General features: G+C 33.6%; 1 protein-coding gene across 1 annotated transcript in view; it reads right to left on the reverse strand.

Annotated features, from left to right (window-relative positions):
* LOC125679591 (protein Fe65 homolog) overlaps positions 1-17,371 on the reverse strand; it is an 80,710-nt gene that overhangs the window by 62,215 nt on the left and 1,124 nt on the right. The window contains exons 2-3 of the mRNA XM_056155896.1: positions 4,765-4,820; positions 4,225-4,286 (exon numbers count right to left, since the gene is read on the reverse strand). The gene's annotated coding sequence lies outside the window, so the exon portion shown is untranslated. The remainder of the gene's footprint in view (positions 1-4,224; positions 4,287-4,764; positions 4,821-17,371) is intronic.

Below are 17,371 nucleotides of genomic sequence, written 5' to 3' on the forward strand. Positions count from 1 at the left end.
GAGTCTCGCCTGCATTCGGAAAAAAAAATTATGACATCAAAGGCAGCTCAAATTCAAATCACTGAATTTTATGCGAAGTTTGGGTTATCACCAATGTAATTCTTCACGAATCGGAACACAATAGAATTCATCGGTATATGTTTTTAATTGGCATACGCAATATTCCATATATGTATATTCTCAATATTATATGCGTGGTATTAAGTTGGAGCAAAATGTCATTTCATGGGTATACTCAGGAAAAAACGCAGTGTTTCTGAGAAACTAGAAACACAACTTCAAAGGGAAGATAATTATGAAACGGTTACGGTTATCAGTGGTAGGGCATTCGCTTCGTAACCGGGAGGTATAGTGTGTTCGAACCCTGCTCATGACATGCCACGTCGAACCTGAGACGTTGACATACATGTGCTCTTCGACAAACGCTCAACAAAAGTGAGAATCACGGGTCTTTCAGATAGGCACCTGATGCCACCTCGACTGTGTCCAGGGGTCCGTGTTTGCCCTACTCTTTATTTTGTATTCTTTATAGAAATTACGCAAATTCGAATTCATCACTATTCGATATCTTCAACTTTTCGTGACCTTAAAAAAGGAGGCCCTGTGTCACAACAGGTATTGGCACGTTAAAAAAAATCAATGCTATAGCCTTAAATGCTAATCATAGGTTTTATATGTGGTACGTCACATACAGCTGATGATTTCTCAATTTGAGAGAAAAGTTCTCGAAAGGACGTAAAATAAACAAACAAAACATGAAAAACTTTTTAAGTCAAACTCTCTCTCTCTCTCTCTCTCTCTCTCTCTCTCTCTCTCTCTCTCTCTCTCAAATATACCATGCCTCAAACAGACCGTCTCTTATGCACATATTCACACACACTCTCACTCACCACTATCCGGCTTCTCCACAAAAAATCGTCAATGTGTTCGGTACTGTACAACTGAGCGATACAAAGCTGGTACACCCCAACACTTGGTTTGCGCAATTTAGTGTCATTGTATCCACTTTTGCTCAAAGAAACCCTCTTAAAAGTTGTAAAATACAAAAATCATTCGATAGTTTATACAAGAGAAATAAAACTTAAGACTTGCTAACCAACCCCTGCCCCATGATAAAAGAAAACCATTCAAATCTAAACTGCATTTTCTCATTATGCAAGTATATACATACATCGTATATTTATCTCGAATGGAGAAAAAAATAAAATTTTGACGGAATGCTCAATACTGCAAGTCTCAATATTATATTTATATATAGATCTACCCATATGTTGTGTATTCGCTTTGTGTAACCCCCCTCCCCCGGACTGCATTTTATAGTAGTAGAGAACGATAGATGAAATGTAATTGTAAGTGCTACATTGGATACATGTAATCAACCCACTCCAATGCTACCAAAATCCCTATTTTTGTGTTTGTCAATGTTTTCGAGAAGTCACCCCCCCCCCTTTAAAAAAAAAGAAGATATATGCGCCTATAATCTATTTCAATCATTGTAAATTAAAATACATATAGTAATACGAGTAACACATATGGAGCAAATTATCTTTCAGGCACCTCAATTTAAAAATAATTTTAATGAGTAACATATATTCCTTAGTAAAAAGTGCCTTGCAAGAAATGTATATTAATCCCTATCTTAGCTACACAAACTTTTTTGGTTTTGTATTGTGTTTTCAAAAATGAAAGTGAATTAGTGTTCCCCAAACAACGAAATAGTTTTGTAACTATTGCAGATATACTAGAACACTAAAGACCCCCAGTGCCATATTGTGACACCGATCATCCGGTGTTAAGGTCATCTCCAAGGACCCGTGACATTGACACTTGATGCCGAGCAATGTCACTACCTGATTTAACGACTTCGGTCGTTCGCGGGCGGGATTCGAACCCCGGGCCTTCCGCATGCGGGGCGAACGCTCTAACCGCTCGACCACCGCGGTGGTGTATATTTATAGATAGTGTGCTTAAAATTTTATATTTGTGAATAACCATCGTAAACTTTCTGACAAATAAATTGTTGTCTTTGAAAAATATAAAATGTTACACTCGCGCTAAATACGTCACTGATGTACGTACGTACCTAGGTGGATATTGTCGTCTGCTGTTACATGCCGTTTCCCATTTAATCAAATGAATGGTAAAAAATAATGCTTGAATCTTCAAGGAATATATTATTTATTAAAAGAATCGTCCATCGTTATATAAACTATTTAAATGTAGCTTGCCTGGTATGTAACATGAATTCTCACGAATCGTCGGTTGGTGCTATTTATATACCGTTCTGTTTACACTATAGTCATAACAACAAAAATGGCATCCGGTCTGTAAGATAGGCTTAAATTTATCCGGATTTTCTATTATTATTATGATTTTATTAAATGTCAATGTGTTTAAATAAATAACTATATGAGCATATATTATTTGAAAATATATTTACTACTCAAATGATTCTCGTTTCCTCTTCAACCGCCACGATCAACGTAAATTGCGTCACGATGGCGAATTTGTTAGCATCTTTCAACTGATATTTTAACCCCTCTTCCATCGTCGCCCGGGATGAAACTAAGAGGAATTGTAAGTTATTTAGTAAATTTTTAATCCATATAAAAATTATTCCGGGCGACGAGGGAAGAGGTGTTCAATTTCACAAGTTTATCAATACAAAAACCATGAAAACACCACAAATAGCCTGAAAGCCCTTACTTTATTTGATTATGTACTACGCATGCGCGTAGATGAGTTGATTTCCATATGCTTTTGAGAGTTACTATAAGTTACTCTTTTAGGAATTTGACAGGAAAATATCTGCAACGCAAAATAATTTTCCTCCATAAACGCCGGGCAGAATTTGGCTAAAACCGTACCTTGTCCTTACTAGTGTACAAATATTAAAGATTGACTTCTGGAGCTAAATGCTTATTCATTTGGACAACATTGTAAGTGTAAGATTTTGTACAAAAAAATATCTAAGACCACATTCTTTATTTTCTGATTTCAACATTTGAAACAAATCTACTGAAGTCCTTAACATACAACAGTTCTACAAAACTCAGGTTGTGACATACAGCTTGCGATTTACAATGTAACAGTCTGACCTTTTAACACAACTGTCCCTATTTGAATTCAATTAACACAGGTTTAGCAAAGTCATCCAATCTAGATCTTTCCATTACTATTTCCCTCATTATACAACACAACTAACATCTATTCACCAGTAGGCATGGAAAGGGATTACCTACCAGCCAGCAGAAAATTACCAGGACTGGGCAAAACTAAGGAGATGACCATTTCATTCTGAGGAGAAAGGGGAGGAGGGAACTAGCACTTTTAAAGAGGACAGAATATTTATTTTCAAATACCGTAAAATCACTCTACATATTTCCTATTTAGCTAAGGACAGCAATTTTATGTCAATATTCCTAAGACAATATTTTAAAATACAGACAAAACATTCATTTGATTCTGTCTCCTCTCTACAATCAGTTTAATTTCTCCCCTGATAATAACTGTTACAAGTATTTAAATTTTGAGGGCCCACCTAGAAGGCATGGAGTTTAAGGGGCTGACTAAGCCCTCAGTAAACCCTGCAAATCCTGAGAAATTGCACAATTTGAACCCTACAGAAGAAACTGTAACTGGTCTATTAAATTGTATTAGTGCTGACTTTGTATCCAATGAATTTGTGATCATATCAATGAAGTACAATTAAATATGTATACTTACGCAACTATAAAAATCCCAACAAAATACTGTCCTGAACATCTTTATTTCAAAATGATCATTTGAAACAATGGTTTTGAGGCGTTTAAAATTAGAGTTCTTTACATTTCTTACTGTGAAAATTCCTCAGACTGAGTACGTACAAGATATCAGAATATCTATTTTCCGTTAAGTTAAGGTCAAATCAATCAATTTTTAAGCAAGGGTAAAATAATCACACACACACCCTCCATCAACTAAAGAAATATACCAATGTAACTGAGAGGTGCTCAGTCTGATTGACCTTTGGCTTACTGATCAGAATACAGAATTTAAACCTATTATTTCATGAATCTGATTCTGGACGATTGGTAATCTACCTCAAGAGGAGACCTGATATTTTTCTTTGACTAAGTAAAATCATATATTTTTTTCTTGATTCTCACTCAGTAAATCACACTCTAAATGAACATAAACGAATGTGTGTTTCTGGACCGTATCAAATATGGCACCAACACCTACCAAATTCGGATTTCTCTGTCACTCTGCCTGTGGCTGGGTTTGGAAGAGGATTGGAAACCTGCCTACAAAAGCATTGTCAGAATATTGTCATTGATTAATTCACAACTGTTCTACATCACAGCCATAGATTCATGTACATATATATCTTCTTCCAGTTTTATATGGTTCAAATATCTATAAAAATGGTGTATCTACATTAAAAACTCATCTGGTATCCCATGTTGCCTTTAAAACTCAGACAATACATTAAGTATTTTAGAGAAAATACGATTTCGAATTTCATATTTTAGTACATCACATCAATAGCCAAAATTCAACATGTGATCATCAAAGTCACCCATGTGATACTAGGTTTTGTAATTCCTTTACACATGTGCATTTTATTTCTTTCCTTTTTTTTTTTTTACCATAAATGGTGCACATTGTAACATTTCATTTAATGCTTTAACTATACTAAGGGTTTTTCAACTCTCATTCATTCAGTATTACTCATTTCTTCGATTTAAGTAGAAATTGATCTCATTAATGAATCATACTCACAGAGTCTGAAGTCTTTGAAACAATATGGCGCCCAGAGTTCAGTGCTTGATCAATATCTGGAAATAAAGAGTTCATCCATTACACCACAGAACATGTGTACACTGATTACAGCAATAAATGACTGTATTGTATTCTAGTATAGACAAAAAATTACACGCTGTGTAAACCCCAGTCATCAATAGACGGCTAATTTTCTCCTATAATTCACACACATCACAAAAGTTTCAAAATCATCATACAGTATAGCCAGACATGGTGTATTGCCCTGAATATATAAACTAGTTTCGATATAAAAAATCCATTGTAATGCAATTATTATTGATTTTTTCATCAATTGTGCTAGAGATGCATGTCATTTTTTTTCTAGATTAATAATATTACACTATATAATAGCTAGAAGGTCAACTGTATCAATTCGAAGGTACTGGCAGTGAATTAATTTCTTTGACAGAAATAAATAACTTGGACATAGGTCATCAATGAATGGGTGCATATTCACCCCATTATACCATATTCCCCCCAAAACCCAAAGGTGCATGGATAAAATGAGAATCTATTTGACCCACATTTTCATATGAGAGTATAAAAAGTTATCCAAACAGCAGTGCTACATTATATTCAATTTTATTCTACAAATAACGAGCTGGGTTTTTTTCTTCTTTTTTATATGATGCCATTATGTCTGAAAACTTTCTCCAATGAACACATCATCATCTGTCCTCAGTGATGGTCAGAAACTGTCAAGGTCACAATACAGACATTCCTGTGACTGATGTATAAACTGAATTTACTGGATGAATCTGTATAGGACTACATTACACTTCTGTATACCCTGTTATCTGACCTTCTCCAATGAGCAAATGTCAAAATCATAGTATGTCAAGGTCAAAACATTATTTCCAGGTCACATGGGATTTTTTTAAATTAAGTAAACTCATAGAAATTTGTACTACCATTTAAGGTAGCTCCATCCTCATGTGACTTATCAATATTAATGGTTAAAAGTGGAAAAACTTTATTAATTTCCACTCAATATAGTTTAATTTAATTAATAACCAAAGAAAATGTATATGTTGCCACCTTTTTAACGATGTCAGACATACAAAAACAGAAGTACACATCAATATAAGAAAATCACACATTTTCGTTGAACAGAATAATAAAAATAGATAAAAACTTGTTGAAATGACAAAATTTAAATATCAACAGTTTTAAAACACTGCTAATTCATAAATATGTATAGATTGATTGTGGATATTAGGGAAACCAATGTATAGTAGACATCCAGTAGAAGAAATTCCAGCAGAGGAGTTATTGCCCTTGACAACATTTTTAAAATAATAATTAATTGATTATCTATGGGAAATATAAACTTTTTCAGTATTTATAGTTTACCAGATTTTTTATTATATCCAGTGAATAAAATTCCTGAGAAAGATATATTTCAATCATGCGCAAAGTTTGATTTATTATGATTTTTGCTAACGCCTATGACATCACATGAGGATCGATCTACCTTAACATGCACAATCTTGTATCATTAATGACATAGGATCATTTGACCCAAAATACATTGTACTTTGATATAGAATTTTGTAAAACTATTTGTAAATGTTTTAATATTGCTAAAAACCCATATTTACCACGAAATTTTCCTATGAAACCACTTTTATTTTTGCATTATTTACAAATCTTTACTTGAAAATTCGATGAAAAAACATTTAAATCCTTCAAAAAAATTCGTTTTATTGGTGCACATAATTTACATTATAGAAATCCCACAGAAATATGTTACAAAATGCTATTTCAAAATCTTAAAAAATTGTGCATTGTTTAGGGATACAGCATGAGTCACAAGGAGGTCTACATTTGTTGAATAGTTCTCTCTCTCTCTCTCTCTCTCTCTCTCTCTCTCTCTCTCTCTCTCTCTCTCTCTGTGTGTATTCATGTAATATTTTCAATACACAGGAAGAGGTGTAAGAACCAATTTAGATGAGGATCAGGTGTGCAGGTTATAATTTGGTGATCTGCATGACTCAACTCATAAATACCTGGAAACCTTTTGAACTTTATCCCCATCTTATAGTTATCCCTTATTTCCAATTTTGATTTTGTAATTCAAGTTGACACTCTCAATCAAGATCATGCCAGGCTAATGGATCTAGCTAAGACTGATTAGGTTTTTTATCTGACAGCTACACAATATTTCTTCTGTAGTGGACCTGACAAAACACTCTTCCTCACATAAGTTGTTTTTCCTTTTTTATACTCTTTTCTAAATAGATGATCAATAAACATTCAATGCATCTGTCAGTACATACTTAGAAGCGATACATGGTGCAGCTCTTATTTACCTTCAATAAAAACCCTCTGACTAAATGATTAAAACACAGGCATCAAAATGTTAAAATGCCAAAGCTTTTATCTATTCATAATAACACTTCTCCAAATGTGTTCATTATACATCAATCCAAATGGCAATATTGATGAAAATTGTCCATTGTAGTACAAATCCATGGCAATATCTGTATCCATAAGGAAATCAAGTCCTGCAAACTGTTTGACCTGCTTTTAGCCTTAAATTGGGTCATGGTATGTCCACCAATCCAGCTAAAATGCAAACTGAACATGTATTCCTCCAAGAGGAAGCTTGTGACTAAATGTCAGGGCAATATCTGTGTTCATAACAAATAAAGTCTGGAAATCTGTTTGACCTACTTTAGCCCTAAAGTAGGTCATGGTGTACCAATCCAACTGAAATGCAAACTCACTCTTAGCTTCTTGAGGGAGAAATTCAAATTGTGATCAAATTTTAATGCTGTACATGCATCCATTGTGGAAAAAAGTCCGGAAAATGTTACTTTGGCCGGACAGCCCATAACATAATACATTATAATTAAAATAGGCTGAAAATCTCCGTAATCTGATCACAAAGGGCTAGCAATACCACAAAGTGGTTCCTCAGAGGTTCCAATGTGTTCCCTCACAGGCTTCACAGAGTGATTCCTCACAAACCGACCACTCATAAGCTAGGGGACCTTTGAGGTCCCTCAAAGGCTCCACAAAGTGGTTCCTCAAAGGCTCCACAGTGACTTACAAAGTGGTCCCTCACAGGATCCACAGTATTCCCCAATAGAATTCACAAAGTGGTCCCTCAAAGGATCCACAGTATTCTCTAACAGAATTCACAAAGTGGTCCCTCACAGGATCCACAGTATTCTCTAATAGAATTCACAAAGTGGTCCCTCACAGATCTAGTGGTCCCTAACAGGATCCATAGAGTGGTCTCTTCAAAAGATACACACAAATTCATAGTAGTGTTGATTATTCCTTCCAGGCCGACTAAAGACTGAACTGAGAGTGAATTATAGACATAGACGTCTCCATATGTGTGAAATATTCTCAAGAGGGACGTTAAACAATATACAATCATTCAATCAATCTATAGCTATATAAGTGATGCAGAGTGTACTTAGAGATTTGTCCCTTGTCTGGTTGTTACAAGCTTTAAAATATTTACTGTATCTTTTCAGTTTAAAATCATGATTGAAAGAGCACATGTACAGCACATCCGTGGATAACATCACGATATCTCTATTACATATCAAACGCAATAGGAAATGTAATACATGTAGCCGTAGTACTATATTACGTACTTTAATAACACAATATGAATGTTTATGTACTAGTTGAGGTATTACGTACTTTAATAACACAATATGAATGTTTATGTACTAGTTGAGGTATTACGTACTTTAATAACACAATATGAATGTTTATGTACTAGTTGAGGTATTACGTACTTTAATAACACAATATGAATGTTTATGTACTAGTTGAGGTATTACGTACTTTAATAACACAATATGAATGTTTATGTACTAGTTGAGGTATTACGTACTTTAATAACACAATATGAATGTTTATGTACTAGTTGAGGTATTACGTACTTTAATAACACAATATGAATGTTTATGTACTAGTTGAGGTATTACGTACTTTAATAACACAATATGAATGTTTATGTACTAGTTGAGGTATCTATATTACGTACTTTAATAACACAATATGAATGTTTATGTACTAGTTGAGGTATTACGTACTTTAATAACACAATATGAATGTTTATGTACTAGTTGAGGTATTACGTACTTTAATAACACAATATGAATGTTTATGTACTAGTTGAGGTATTACGTACTTTAATAACACAATATGAATGTTTATGTACTAGTTGAGGTATCTATAATACGTACTTTAATAACACAATATGAATGTTTATGTACTAGTTGAGGTATCTATATTACGTACTTTAATAACACAATATGAATGTTTATGTACTAGTTGAGGTATTACGTACTTTAATAACACAATATAAATGTTTATGTACTAGTTGAGGTATCTATAATACGTACTTTAATAACACAATATGAATGTTTATGTACTAGTTGAGGTATTACGTACTTTAATAACACAATATGAATGTTTATGTACTAGTTGAGGTATCTATAATACGTACTTTAATAACACAATATGAATGTTTATGTACTAGTTGAAGTATCTATATTACGTACGTAAGGCAGATACATTACATCGTATTGAGGTTTGTCTATATGACATCGTGTTTTGGATGCATGGCAATATGTTGAAACTCAACACGGATAAGACTAAGGTCATTGTGTTTGCATCTGATCGAAATGCAAACCTCATTAGAAACATTTCAGTGACAGTAGGTGACTCACAAATTAATCCTTCAACCTGCGTTCGAAATCTTGGTGTCATGTTTGACTCCAAGATGGATATGGAGAAACAAGTGAACCCTGTCAGCAGATCTTGTCATGCACAGTTGTGGCAAATATGCCACATCAGAAAATATTTAACAACAGAAGTAACTAAATCTCTTGTGAACTCCCGAATTACATCAAGGTTAGATTACTGTAACGCTCTCCTGGTTGGTGTTCCAAAGAAAGTCCTGAGCAAGCTCCAACATATTCAGAACACTGCCGCACGTCTCATATCCAGGACCTCTCGTTACAACCATATCACTCCAATACTAAGAGAACTACACTGGTTACCTGTGCAGTATAGGACACAATATAAGATACTTACTTATACTTACAAAGCCTTACATGATAAGTGCCCAACTTATATCAAACAATTACTAGAGGTATATAAGCCTACCCGAAATCTTAGGTCTATAAAACAATCAGTCACTTTAGTTATTCCAAAAAGTCGAACCATAACATATGGAGATCGGTGTTTCAGAACAATAGCTCCAAAACTGTGGAATGCCCTTCCAGAACATGTAAGGGACTGTAGAACACTGTGTGCATTCAAGAAGTCACTGAAAACACATTTTTTCCATCAAGTTTTCCAGGACTAGTTTCTATCATTTCAGTCATTCGTGTAGGTTAGATTCTGTGAAAAACTGTGAAAACTATAAAGACTGTGTCTTAGCTTTCGAGTACCATTTTGTGATGTTTTATAAAAAAAAAAAGGGGGGGGGGGGGGGGGAATTGTATGTTTTAATGTATTATACCTGAGACATTATATGCCGTGTGTGCGTGTGTGTATTTCATTATTAATTATTTTAATATGAATGTTTATGTACTAGTTGAGGTATCTATATTACGTACTTTAATAACACAATATGAATGTTTATGTACTGGTTGAGGTATTACGTACTTTAATAACACAATATGAATGTTTACGTACTAGTTGAGGTATCTATATTGCGTACTTTAATAACACAATATGAATGTTTATGTACTAGTTGAGGTATCTATATTACGTACTTTAATAACACAATATGAATGTTTATGTACTAGTTGAGGTATTACGTACTTTAATAACACAATATAAATGTTTATGTACTTGTTGAGGTATCTATAATACGTACTTTAATAACACAATATGAATGTTTATGTACTAGTTGAGGTATCTATATTACATACTTTAATAACACAATATGAAAGTTTATGTACTACTTGAGGTATCTATATTACCTACTTTAATAACACAATATGACATGTAATAGTCACAGTACTACATCTATATCATGTATTTTAACACAATATGAAATGTACAATTGCAATACTTATTTCTAATATGTTGATGGTGTTAACGTTAAGCGAGTACAGCTAGATCCCTACACTCTCTAACTATTATACCATATACTCCTGTTTGTCTGATATATTATACATCTGTTTGTCTGATATATCATACTTCTGTTTGTCTGATATATTATACATCTGTTTGTCTGATATATTATACATCTGTTTATCTGATATATTATACATCTGTTTATCTGATATATCATACCTCTGTTTATCTGATATATTATACATCTGTTTATCTGATATGTCATACTTCTGTTTATCTGATATATCATACCTCTGTTTATCTGATATATTATACATCTGTTTATCTGATATATTATACATCTGTTTATCTGATATATCATACCTCTGTTTATCTGATATATCATACCTCTGTTTATCTGATATATCATACATCTGTTTATCTGATATATCATACTTCTGTTTATCTGATATATCATACCTCTGTTTATCTGATATATTATACATCTGTTTATCTGATATATCATACTTCTGTTTATCTGATATATCATACCTCTGTTTATCTGATCTTAAAGGTTAAGAAAGCACTGCAGTGCAAATGGAAGCAAACCTTGTTTGTTTATTCATTAGTGTCCAATGCTGTTTTGGGACTGTGATGCACACATACACAAATCTTATTGCTGAAAATATCCTTGTTTTGACATTTTGACACATACCATGCAAAGTCTACAGTTATCAATATTCTTTTGGTGTTAGATATAGAACACAAAAATTAATTTTCACATATCGCACATAATTAGATTTTAAAAAACAATTTATTCTTCAATTTCAAATACAAAATATACTTTAAAGTATTGCAGTTTGTAAATTTCAAATTAATAATTTCTCATAGAAAATTTCATCTTCGCAACCAAGTGTCCAATTGGCTTACTATCATGAGAGTCAGCGAATCGGATACTTGGCTTGCGAAGATGAAAAAATTTACAATTCATAATTCCACAATAATTATACATAAAGTCTATTTTGAAATAAAAGCTGATGCAGTTGTATTTCTCTCTGTACATTTTCTTTGACTATTTCAAATACATTGGAATAGTATATCACAAATTAATAATCAGGTAATTTAATGCATTCTCACACAACATGTAAAATTTAGCATAGTTTCAGCTTTGCAAAGATGACATTTAATTTCATCTAGTTGATGTTTAATGTTCGTCTATTAAAGGTGAATGTTTCGACAAACGGACATTTCTGCAGCCTTTTTTCATTTACAGATCAATAATCTGTAACTACAGATTGATTATTTTCTAATTGCAAATAGTGTTCTCAAAGTACTGATTTAAAATTACAAATTAAATAGGATTTTGTGATCACAAAATCAATATGAAGCTGATTTTATTTAAATTACTAATTTACAGCTTCTGTTTAAATACCTGCACTTCCCAGCTGCACGACACATACTTCAAATTAAGCATTGTTTCCACTTATTTTGATGTCAAGTTTTGGGGTTTTTTTGGTCATAAAAGGGCATGGATAAAAACTTACAAAGCATCATTGGGCTGGATCAGGTACATAAATTTATAGCTGTATTTTTTCAAGTGTATCCACTGATGTATATTGACATGTAGCTAAGGTTTTTGTACCCAATATTCATTTCCAATGTAAAATTTTGATCCAACATGATCTCATATTTGAAACTCATATGTGAACAAGTCTAAAATCTTTATGCCATGAGTGGTTGCTAAGTTTTTAAAAGTTGGAAAAACCTTAATTTTAACAACATTTCCTCAATAGATCCACCATGCTATGAAATCAATACGACAATCGTTAGTCGTCACTAATTGAGATGAGATCAACATCCACAAAAACACAATACCCCGTCTCAACAAATGACTTAGACTGACTGGTATAACTGCTCTCGAACTGGGGAGCTGAAGATTATGATGCCTCATCAAGATTGTTTCACATGGTGCAGTACTTGTGATACCAGTTTAGAGCTACACAAAAACTACAATGTGACATCAAAGACACAAAATTCAAAATTAAGCCAAGCTACAGTGATAAAGCATCAAGCTGTTACGTTGCAGTGGGTATGGCACTTTATCATCATCAACATGACGTCACACTTCCACTGTCTAAATGTGCTTCTTATCTGCAGAGACAGCGCTGTGTACTCTTCTTTGATTCATGTTTTACCGCTCTGATGGGTGTCATTACGTTTTTTTGGCGTTGCAGTGATTATTATATACCAATAACTGCATGGTGAAATGTGACAGAGTTTGGTGGTGGTAGCATTATAGTGTGGGGCAGGATCTATATATAGTGGACGCAAAACCCTCTTGGTCATCACTGAAGGCAATTTTTAAATACCTCAACAGTACAATGACATTTCAGTGTTGTGCCGTTTGTCCACCAGGTGTCCATAAGTTTTCAATTAAAACAATGCCCAATGTCATACGGCACAATGTGCAATGAACTAATTAAATCAATGTCAACACATTACGTTGGACCCCAAACAGTCCAGATCTCTCACCAATAGAGCATGTGTGAGTCTTGTTAGATCATCGCATTCGCACGAGCCTAAATCCTCCAGAAACTCTACCTGCTGTAATTCAGGCACTTCTAGAAGAATGACAACATCCCTATGACACAACTGAACCGTGTAACAAACTCTACGCATCATAGAATTTGAGCAGCAATAAATGTTACCACAGGGCAGATTTCTTATTGAAAATTCCATCTCGTCAGTCTTGACATTTTTTGCCAATGAAATGATGGCTAACTCTAAATTCTCTGTTATATCCTATGAAATAGATGTGTATCTTCTATTAGTTGTAATAAGAGGCCCACAGGCCTTACCAGTCACCTGAGATAAAAGTATCACTAGCCCCAAGAGCTATGAAATCTGTAATAATTTTCCTACTCTGCATATCCAAGCTAAATTCTATTATTCAGCAGCAATATAAAACATTTTCAACACAAAAATACTCCCGAAGGTACTCGTGTTGATGGAAAACTTTATATATGTTGCATTAAAACTATATGACTGTTTTGGATGCGGCCAAGAGAACCCCTGGGGTTGTGAAATTCATAATTTTGGTACACCCCCCTCCGTATTGCTTAGACCTCCTAAATATGCAGGGCTCGAAATTAACATATGCCTGTCAGTCTGTGACTGGTTAAAGGTGTGGCGGACTGACTGACATTTGTTTTAGTCAGTCCGATGGGACTGGTCAATTTTCTAAAATGTCATTTTGGAAAACATACTTATGAAATCTTAAACACACATTAGGTATTCCTCTCTAGATATCAGATGAACCAGATTAGTAAATATAAATCTCATATAAGTGTTACAGTATTGTCTGAGGCAAATCAAGTTAAGTTCCATTATTTTATTTTGTTAACATGAACGAAATATGTTTATTTCTGAAAAACTCTGGTGGACTGGTAAATTTTTCTGCGGACTGGTTGATATTACACCTTATCAGTCCAGCTGGACTGGTGACATAAAAAGTGAGTTTCAAGCACTGATATGCATTAAGTTTTTATACAGTATCAACAAAATTAAAGACAAAGTCTTTTATAATCACTATGATAATTTTGGCCCCACCCTGGAACCAAAACCCCTACCCCTGTAATCATGATATTTACAATTTTGGTAAAAAGGTTACCTTCCCTTCTAAATATCCATTTACTTTCAAGTTAGTATCAATAGCATTAAAAAAGACTGCATACCTTGGGTATGGCCCCACCCTGAGTTAAAATGTTCAATTGCTAATGCACAACAGACAAAGACCAACATAGGTCGCCTGAGTGGATCAGGTGACCTAAAATTAAAGGAGATATTTAAATGAAATAATAAAAATTTTACGGAAAATTAGGTTTGCTTTTCTTTTGCATGTCAACATATATCTGTATAGCACATGTGTAATAACTCAATATGATGTGTACTACTTATAGTACAGAAAAAATATATACTATTTTGATAATACATTGAACTTTTTTTTAATATTTAATGTGTTTAAATTTAGAGTTTTTTCTCATAAATAAACCAGAATCATGTACCCCCCCCCCCCCTTAAGAAAAAAGTTCCCAAAAATCAATACATGTTACAAAAAGATAATGAGACTGCCTCGTCCAAAACGATGAGCAGTACAGCTGCACACTCAAACTCAGAAAATCAATATGGTGTCAAGAAGAATGCCAAAGACCACAGCAGTGATTGTGTTGACATCTAATTGCAATGCATTTATAATTGTGAAAACATTAAATTGGAGCAACAACATCAGAAAAATGTAATGGCCTTTCAAGACTCCTATCCTGTGTAGTGGCCTAATCCAATAATGAGTTACACCTCCAATACTCCAAGCCATAGGATTACAGAAACAGGCCAAGATTTTCTTATCTATGCATAACCATTTACACCTCTAATAAAACATTATATATGTATCATCAGTCACTAAAAGCTTTGTTATCATTAATGAAAAATTATCTTTGTACAGATAAGAAAGGTCGATATTGAATGCAACAGGCCTGGTGTTTTGTTTACATGGACCAGGACTTCCATCACCTCCTTGTGGGTAGCCTAGCTTCTATAGCCAAGATAACGTAACAATCACAGGCATCTATCATCACTGATGTTATTGATTATTTGTAAATTTTTGTCTGTATATATTCTGTTGAATATGGGTAATGAATTTTTCATAATCTGAATTTGTTATCAACATGGTAATAATAACTGCTCGATATGTTCCTTTCCCTGAATATTATTTATTTATATTGCAGAACTATAATAAAGTTCTATGATAGTTTGAATATATATAGTACGTTAAGACAGTATAACTTTTCCTGTGAACAATTAACTGTTATGAGCCCTCTATTTTGATGGGGTAATCACTAATCAGGCAACGTTGTTATTTCTTTAGTATTTTTTAATAAATAAATCCTAATTTCTGATATGGATTGTGTTAGGTTTCATTTTGATTGTGTACACCGGTCCTTGGCATTATTGTAATGACGTTCAATCAATGCATATCTTTTCCATCTCTTACATGTGTATATACCCTGCCAAGTTGTTGAAGTCAATGAAGTGTCAAGTTTATGCCATGATACTGTGACTCAGCTGTCATCACTTATCAATATTTAATTCTCCAAAGGCATAACATGACGACAAATCAATGACTTCAGCAAGATAAATGAGCAATAACACAGATTGAACAATGTTCATACTTTTCTAAATTAATATAAATAACTTTAATCAATACATTCTTACAATTTCCCTGAATTTTACATTACAAGTGTATCACTACAAAATTATTTATTTCATCCCTTTAGATCTACAGTGTATCTATTTTGGCCTGGATACAAGTTGACTTGGGAATAAGTACATGGTGAACCTTGATTGTTTACAAAGATGGCATCAACTCCAATCAAATTTGACCACATCTCTAACAATATTACAATCGCATTTATCAATTCACATGAGAGATACATGCATCTAGAAAGGCAATATACAGATATTGCAATGTGTATTGTAATACAGTTGTTTAGTGCTGTATACCAAGATATAGCCATACATATGATATTTTCTGTATAAAATTACATCCCTATATATGGAGTCCTATGCTTCTTTGCTGGTACTCCTTGTATATAGACTTGTATCATGATAGTAAATCATTTGTGAATTGCTAAAAACTTACATGTCTAAGCAAAAAATTCATGTGACTTAGAAACACCACAATTCTGAATGAAGTGAAAATAAATAAATAATCTAATTGTCTATTAGTAAAGTAACATTAACCATTTTTTGCTTATTTCTTTTTAATTTCTCTGGGCATGTAACAGTTGACGGCAGCCACAGGTCATTAGTTTTGACTGTTTTATGGCACTGCAAGCAGATTTTGCTACACATGCACTGCTTCTATTCAACTGTGCACATCCATCATCACAACTGAGATTTATGAATACATGTATGTTGAAAAGTTTTAAACAAGGTTTTAGAAAATATCAATATAAATTCTCATTAGTAAATTAAAACAACAACATTGAGGTTAGCAGATCATTAATAAAACAGTTATTTCACATATCTCAGGGAAACAGTCAACATTTTATCCCTACGTGGTGTGAATGACCTCAATACATGAACTACTGTCTGAGGCCAACCACACCATCTCAGGGCTATAGTTCTGACTGTTTCCCTGAGATACATGAAACAACTGTATATTGTTATACCCCTATAAAACAGTTCCTATATAATTCCTTACAAAAAAAAGCCCAACATTTCAACTGTTCTGGCGACTGTTGGACCGGGAACTGTTAAAATCGACTGTTGACCGATGACGTCATATGGCGCTAACTCGAGTTATCTTTACGTGCCGTTTGGATAAAGAGAAATGGCAGATGCACATTTTGCGACAGCAACAGAAGATGACATTCAATTAATTCTTCAAAGTAGGGACAGCAAGAACATAAAAAAAAATTATTCGTTCATCAAACAAAACAGCTGTTGTCCTCGAACCCAGTCAAAA

The sequence above is a fragment of the Ostrea edulis genome, chromosome 2 (assembly GCF_947568905.1).
Source record: "Ostrea edulis chromosome 2, xbOstEdul1.1, whole genome shotgun sequence".
NCBI lineage: Eukaryota > Metazoa > Mollusca > Bivalvia > Ostreida > Ostreidae > Ostrea > Ostrea edulis.